This window comes from Protomyctophum bolini (genome assembly GCF_963924005.1).
Source record: "Protomyctophum bolini genome assembly, chromosome: 16".
Taxonomy (NCBI): Eukaryota; Metazoa; Chordata; class Actinopteri; order Myctophiformes; family Myctophidae; genus Protomyctophum; species Protomyctophum bolini.
The window spans coordinates 15254842-15263858 of record NC_137877.1 but is presented as its reverse complement, the minus strand read 5'-3'; positions in this window follow the sequence as shown (position 1 = coordinate 15263858).

Genomic DNA, 9017 nt, shown 5'->3' with positions numbered 1-9017 from the left:
TAAGCTCATTTAAAGTATTGTTGAGTCTTATATGTCTCACCTTCCTCTTGGCAATACAACCTAGATTCTCTGTGGGGTTCAGGGCAGGCCAGTTGGCTGGCCAGTTAGTTAAGCACAGTAATACCAAGGTCAGTAGTAGACTAATTAGCCTACGAGTAGTTGTGGCACTGTGGGCAGTTGCCAAATCCAGCTGGAAAGGAAAATCTGCTTAAAGCTTGTCAACATACAGTAGTCGAGATCGGTGATCGTGATGGAATGCACTTATCTTGTAATGTAACTTTTATCCATGGCTTGTGCATTCTCTTTATGCATTGGATCAATATATTTATTTCCTAATACCGCCTGACTTAAAGGATCCTTAATCAGTGACTATTCAATGTCTCTCCACCTGGATTAATTAACGCAGTGCTTCTCACAGTGGGGTAAAGGACTATTGGGGTCCTTGACGGGGATCCAGAGGGTCCACAGCAAAATAATATGGCACACAAATCTATTTGAAAATAGCAAATCTACTTGAAAAAAAAATATATATATAATTTATTTTCAGATGGGGGTCCGCGGCCTAATGCATGGGGTCCTTTGACAAGGAAGCGCTGCATTGATGGCTTCATTTGAGCTAAGCAGACAGAATGTCGTGCAGCCATATCTCCTTCCTCCTCTGGGAGTTCTAGGGTTATAAAGTTGATGCTGGAAATAATTTGAGCCCTCTCAGAGAATTTATTTTTAGATATTTCTATGGGGAGAGCTTGAAGAACCTTCACTAAAACAGCCGGGACAACTCTCCACACGTCCCAGAGTCTTTTCCCTTCTGGCTCCAAAACTATGGAATGAACTTCCCATTGCAATGAGAACTGCAGACTCACTCCCAATCTTCTGCCGTAGTCTGAAAACTCACCTCTTCAGACTCCATCTTAGCCCATAGCACTTGCCATAGCACTTGCCATAGCCTCGATAACCTTGCAGGTGCATGCAAAGCTAAACTTATGTAATTTAGATGGCATATTGTGTAGACATAGCACGTCGTGACGCGTTTTGAGCTCGTAGAATCTACGAGCTCAAAACGGGTGAACACTGAACACAGAGATAATGGGTTCCCATTTTTTGTCACTTAGGTTTGATGTGTCACACCTGCAGTAGTCTCTCGAGACAGTCTCTCGAGACAGACTGTTGACTCCGTCAACAAAAGAAAAAGAGGGTGCTGTTTTTCCTTTATTCTTTGACGAGGGGTTCTCAGATTGCACCTGCATTGACTGTGGGGGTGACACCTAAAAATGGGGGTGACGGACAATTTGGGCAAAAAACCTTTTAGAAATTTAGAAAAAAACTGGTGTGCATTATCACATGATCTACGACGTAGATCAACTATTTTTGCTACGACAATAATATGCACTGTGGCCCTCTGGAGTGAGTGTGGAAATATAGTGGCCCTCACCATTGTCAAAGTTGCCCAGCCCTGCTATAGTGTATACTACTGTTCTACTGTTATAGACAGATGTTCTTACCTTACTTATGATCCTTGATGACTATTTCTATGTATTTTGATCAAGATCAAGTTCAAGTCATACTTGCGAGACCCCCTTTTTGAGGGACGCTAGCAACTCCTATGCCCAGCTTTGAGTGTTTGTGCACAAACATTGAAGACGAAATTGAAAACATTGAAGCAACAACATGACGTATTTTGATGTTATTGTTATTGCCTAATGCATGTAAATCGCTCTGGATTAAGAGCGTCTGCCAAACGCCTAAATTGTAAACAGAAAAATCACACCCGTGTGAAGTGAGGGCCGCTCTTATCATCATACGTCATCATATACATCATCTCATTCTCAACCAATGGCACATTTCCCACCCAATCATGCCGGCCAATCACAATTTGCATCCTCACTTTTGTCTTCAATGTTTGTGTTCACACAACATTTCGTCTTCAAACACTCAAAGCTGGGCATAGGAGAGGCTAGGAGGGGCTAAAGTCCCTCAAAAGGGGGGTCTCGCAAGTATCCTGGGTCCTATAGCTTTCGTTCCTGCACAGACCTATCAAATGCCATTGCATTTTATCTAAAAAGTGTGAAGTGAGGGGCGCGCTTATCATCATACATCATCATACATCACATTCTGTGTCATCACAAATGTCATTCCAGCCAATTACTTTTGGCGTCTTCACTTTTCTGCCCTCACTTTTCTCTTCAATTTGTACGTTGCTCAGCCAATCAAATCATCGCTATGGGGTGATTAGCCAATCATCAGCCAATGTTTGTGTTCACACATAATACGCGTCAAGAGGCGGCAAAAAAGTGCAGAGTCGTTTTTTGCCGACGCTACAAGTTGAAGCCACACGCAAGTGACATTTCGACCACCAGCTGTTGAAAGACCCGGAAGAAACGCCTGGACTAGGCATTTTTTGACAATGTGCTTGAGCCCAGACCCACAAAGTTGAGTATAGGAATAAATAATAATAGAAGCCTGAAGGTCATACCTTGTGCGTGCATGTCGGGAGAGCTAAATAGGTTTCCATAACGAGAAGCACTTAAAGCTGTGGTGTAGTGGTTGTCTAGAGATAGATGGATGCAGCATACTAGACAGACAAATTGAAATAAAAAAAATAAGAAAGGGGGAGAAAATGTTTTGTAAACATTAATGGTTACAGAGTTATACATCAAAAGGTGTGAGAACCAACCTGTGGCCTTAACCAGCAAACAAAATAGTTGTATTCATGCTAAATTAAGAAAGAAACTATACCCAAGAGAGTGCGGATATTCCCTTTTTTCCATTGATCTTCAAGAATCTGCACCCATCGGCCACAGAGACTACTAAAGACAGAGACTCCCACGAGTAGAGGGCGCCTTCACATATAACGGTGAAGGTGTTGTTCTTCATTCTCAATTAAACCATCCATAAAATGTCTATTCACATCACATCAATGGATCTGTTCTATAGGGAAAATATATGTTTATTGGGAACCAGCATCAAGGAGAGGAGAGAGGAGAGGAGATGGGATGGGAGGAGGGTTCATTAGAAGGTGTGATGTTCTTTAACTCAGCTGGGAATAGAAAACCACAGAGAGAGATCATAGTTGACCTCCAACTGTTTGACTGGGTGTCACTGCATGGTGCGCGCACACACACACACACACACACACACACACACACGCACACAAGCACATGCACACACAGCCACACGCACACACACATGCACGCACACACACACACACACACACACACACACACACACACACACACGCACACAAGCACATGCACACACAGCCACACGCACACACACATGCACGCACACACACAGGCACACGCACGCACATGTGCACGCGCACACACACACACACACACACACACACACACACACACACACACACACACACACAGCTATCAGTTCTATGCCGCTTGACCTTGAATGCTTCATCAAGGTTGAGAAAGAGTGTGTGTGTGTGTGTGTGTGTGTGTGTGTGTGTGTGTGTGTGTGTGTGTGTGTGTGTGTGTGTGTGTGTGTGTGTGTGTGTGTGTGTGTGTGTGTGCGTGCGTGCTTGCGTGCGTGCGTGCATGCATATGTGTATATGTGCATACGTGTGAGAAGTGGGTCATAGCATATGCTATGTTGCGATTGGTTAGCTATGCAGAGGAGTGGAAGGACCTGATTGGTCCACTAGCTAGCTGGCAATTGAAAGATTGGCTCCATTGGGACTCCTGGCGGCGCATGGAATCCTGGGAAATCACGGCAAGGCCCTCTAGTGTGGTGCGTGCGTGCGTGTGCAGGCGCATGTGTGTGTGTGCGCGTGCGTGTGCGGAGAGAGAGAAGGACAGAGAAGGAGAGGTGTTTTGAAGGGAAAGTATGAAACCATGGCAACCATCCTGAGTGAAAACTCTCACAGCTTGGGGTGTTAATCTATATCGATGATGAATGATTCATATCATTGAACTGGAGGAGAGTATACTGAGTGCACCTTCACTGAGGTCTCCTCTCTTTACTGAGGGCTGTGATCTCCCTCCTCTCTCTTTTTCTCTTTCTCAAGTGGACCAACAAGCTTTGGCTTTTCTTGGGGGGGTATAAAACCATGTTGGTATTGTTTGTATGGTGACACTGTTGTGTGTCCTCTCTCTGGTTACTTATCAGGTGAGTTCTTCCTTTATTTACATTTTATTTTTACACTTTATTTATATGCCAAGACATTTCATGACATGACATGAAATTCAGCTCAAAGTGGGGCCGGAGTGGCTCAGGGGTAGAACGGCCGGTAGAGGAGCTACATGGGAACCACGAGGTTCCCAGTTCAATCCCTGTGGGATCCGATCCCCCAGAGTTAGTGTCAGAGTGTCCTTGAGCAAGACTCTGAACCCCTAATTGCTCCTGATGTGCAGGTTGGTGCCTTGCAAAGTTCATGGTTTCCTCCAGCATCGGTGTATGAATGGGTGAATGTAGGCCTAATGCAACAATCTACTGTATAGGTATTAAAGGCACTTTGGATAAAAGCTCTATATAAATGAACCATTTACCAATGTACAGAGCAATAAAGAAAAGCAAAAGCATAAAACAATAGCAAAAAAGGCAGTTAATCAGGCAAAACACAACATTTAGTTCATGTTTTGTCTTCCTCTGAGTCTAGAGGGAGAGGGGCAGGGTTAAATGGCGCAAAGACAGAAGCTGAAATTCAAGTCTGCAATCTGCATGGCTCTAAATTTAAACTGAAGTTCAAGTTTGCACGATTCTTCTTGCTTTGGGCTTGCTAATGAATTTAGCTGCTTAGATAAACTTCTATTAACGTATGTGACAAGTATCAGTCACAGTGACTGTCTAGGTTGTATTTATTTTCTATGTTATATGTTCACGTTCTAGTTTTCATACAGGTAGATCTATGGTCATGTCTTCCCCATCTGTATCTCATTTGTAATCACCCCCATGACTCAGTGTTGTTCCCCAGTCTGTCCTTGTTGGGGTCATTTTTTAGTGTTGCATCATGTCGGTTTCAGAGGTCAGTGGACATTTTTGTCAAAATTACATTTTTTGCCATGTACATAGAACATTACCAGAAACACAAAGAGCCATCCCTGAATGACCATAACAGGTCTTAAACTCTGAGAGTGTACATTTGTAGTTATAAGGGGGTCCGTGCAAATTTTGCTAAACTTTGCAAGGAAACGTGAGAACCACTAGTACTGGTAAGATGCGCTCTCCGACACCCGTGGCGTGCGCAAAACCTGGAGATTTGACATTCAAGTAGTTGGGTCTTATGATCAAAATAAGAATATATAGTGGTGTGTAAAAGAGAAAATCTGTGTCACGGAAAAGATCAAGCTAGCCTTTGCTACGGACACATTCTGTGTACTGACATATTCATTCCAAAAATAGTTCCATGTGATAGAGGAGTCAAAGTGACTACTTAATATTCACCAGAGCAGAACTCCCACTACGGGACTTGGGCAATCAATTAAGTTGCAACCACTAATGCAAGTATGTCATACTATCCCTAAGACCTGGAAAACCATGTTATACCTTTACAACTGGGAGAGCATCTGTATAATTTCAGATGTTGCTATGTATATAGCTACATGACTTTGAACATGAATTACATTTTTTGAATTAAAAAAATGAAATAAATTTTTCTATGGTCTAAATGGCTTAACGTGATCTTTATAATGGTGTTTGTTGTTATTTAAAGCATGTGACCGGTGTGGTTGTTTTCTCCTTCAGCGTGGGAGCCAGGAGGGAGAGAGGAGTCTAGGACGCCTGGAGCGCTGTTGGCCGCCGTGTCGCGGTGAAGGGAAGGTCAGAGACGTACGTGCGTGACGTGTCTGCTCATCTATGAAAGTGGCAAAGCGGTGTATATCGGATGGATCCAGGGAGGTACAGTATACACACATACTGTAGACATCAAAGGGGGCTTGAGCCCCGGCCTGCCCTTTTACCCGTCTGTAAAGCAATTTCCCTTTCCAGACCACGAATGCAGCATTTACTATATGGTGAAAGAGATGCAAAAATGCCACTCCTCTCCTTTCCATGCCATATACACCTGAACTTGGAACGTATAGCATTTTCCGTTGAACACATTTGTTTAGAAATCCATCTCCCGTAAATAAAGAGTGCTGGGTTGCGACCCGAAAATAGCTGATCTACAAGCTCTCAGCACGTCGCAGCACGACACGTTGGGAGCTTGTAGATCTGCAATTTTAGCAATTTTTGTCCAAAAGTGCCCTCTTATGGGTTTTCAGCCCCTGCCTCTCTGCACGTCCCTGGATGGATCACGCCCTTGTCCTGTGCATGCCCTTGCATTGCCTTGTAGCAATGATCACCACATGCCCTTGCATTGCCTTGTAGCAATGATCACCACATGCCCTTGCATTGCCTTGTAGCAATGATCACCACATGCCCTTGCATTGCCTTGTAGCAATGATCACCACATGCCCTTGCATTGCCTTGTAGCAGTGATCACCACATGCCCTTGCATTGCCTTGTAGCAGTGATCACCACATGCCCTTGCATTGCCTTGTAGCAATGATCACCACATGCCCTTGCATTGCCTTGTAGCAATGATCACCACATGCCCTTGCATTGCCTTGTAGCAATGATCACCACATGCCCTTGCATTGCCGTGTAGCAGTGATCACCACATGCCCTTGCATTGCCTTGTAGCAATGATCACCACATGCCCTTGCATTGCCTTGTAGCAGTGATCACCACATGCCCTTGCATTGCCTTGTAGCAGTGATCACCACATGCCCTTGCATTGCCTTGTATAGCAGTGATCACCTGCACATGCCCTTGCATTGCCTTGTAGCAATGATCACCATTATGTCTATACGCGGGCAAATGTGTCCGACTGTCCGTGGCAAAAGACTATAGGCCTTGTCTGTCCGTGGCAAATTTTAGATTAACTTTTTTTTTTACACACCATTAAATGTGCTTATTTTGATCAAATGCCCAATGACTGAATGTCAAGTCTCCAGGCTTTCATCAGGATATGTTATGACACTTATTTACTATACGACACTGGCATCTTTTCTTATGAGTCCAAGTGGTTCTCAGATGTTTTATCTGCAAGGACCCCCATAACTCTGACAGTGTTTTATCTGCAAGGACCCCCATAACTCTGACAGTGTTTTATCTGCAAGGACCCCCATAACTCTGAACCAAATGGATCTGTAAGTAAGGTTCCATTTACTTCCATTTGTACACTTTCAGGCTGTATTTTGCGTGTCTTAAGTACCAGGTCTTATTCCCTAACTTGAGTAAACTAAAGACCTGGAGGCGTGGTCAATGCTCTTTGGCCACTCAGAATAGCCAAATGGCATTGATCACGCCTCCAGGTCTAGTGGGGTAGTATTCAACCAGAAGGGAACACTCTGAAAGGGAGATATGTGGACAGTGTATGGGGGGTTGCAGACCAGGGGGTGTGCTCTGTTTTCATTGTGGATCAGTTGAAGAGGTTTGACTGTCCATGACCACTACGCCATGCAGTTTCTGTGGCAGTTAGAACAGGAGCCTCCAGGGAGTTGTCGATTGGACAGAGACGCTCTCACAAAACCCACACAGTCCAGGTTTTAATGATGAAATACTTGGCTTTGGCTTTTGATAAGACTACACTTTATTCTCTCTCTCTCTCTCTCTCTCTCTCTCTCTCTCTCTCTCTCTCTCTCGCTCTCTATGATTCTCTCTCTCTCTCTCTCTCTCTCTCGTGTAGGCAGCGAAAAGCAAGACACATTTTTTAATTGTGCATTCTTTGTTTAACAGAAAACTAAATGGACAAAAGGAATTAGGCCTGTACGTTCTATTTAAGTGTGGGACGTACAAATTAAGATCTCACGGAACACGGATGTCACACAATACATCATGTGTTTTAGTTTAGTTCATTTTAAATAATCATTTTCTAAAATGTTTTCTTTTGTTAACCTACCCTAGTCCCATTAGTGTTAACATAACATAACATATGAATAACGACAGATGCATTTTTTTTGCATCAATATCCGTTCATTCTCTCAACCTCTTCGGTGGATGCAGCACCTGTGTGCGTGCGTGCGTGCGTGCGTGCGTGCGTGCGTGCATGTGTTGGGGGTGTCTATGAGGCTGGCCTCAGCAACCCTACTGTATATAGTTACCACGGACGGATATGGCTGTGTTTGCACATTGCTACTACTTATTCACCCAGCAGTAGCACATACAGTAGGCTACACCGCTACAGTATGGGAGTTGTAATTGTTTGTTAGTCATGTTTTCAAACTCTTTTTTGGGGTGTTTGTGTAATCTGTGCGAAGTACAGCATATGTTTGTGATCTGGTGCAGTTGGCAGGTAACAAGCATAGCCCAGTTTGTTGTGTGCAGTGGGATGATGCACAGTCTGTCTCCTCTTGGGAGCCAGGTCTGCCTATGGTGTCCTTTCTTTCTCCACGGTGACTGTGAGACAGTGTACTGCTGCTCACTGTGTCTGTATATCTATATCTGTATATATGTCAAGGACCCCCACATTGACACTAATTAGCCCGCGGACCCCCCGTTTGAAGAGATACACCTGCATGCAGGGACCCCCATAAGAGAAGATTTGTACGGTCGCCGCTCTAGCAGTCAACCCGTTTGACACGCATTAGGCTACGGACCCCCATTTAATGTCATTTCTATCTCTGGGACCCCAATTTATATTGTAAAATCAATGTTAATTTAACTCTGAGAGTGTACAAATGGAACCAAATGGACTCGTTTGGTTCCATTTGTACACTCTCAGAGTTACAGACCCATAAGGTTCCATTTGTATATTCTCAGAGTTACAGTCCCATAAGGGTCCATTTGGTTCCAAACTATCATTTAGTTGGGGACCCCCTGGAACTCCCTCAAGGACCCCTAGGGGTCGCCGGACCCCACTATGGGAACCACTGCTGTGTACATAACATAGTGCAAGCTTTGCTTAGTTCTGGAGTCCTTCAGTCCTTTAAACAACACCTCCTGGACAATGTTAAGGGTCGAGACACACACACACACACACACACACACACACACACACACACACACACACACACACACTGTCG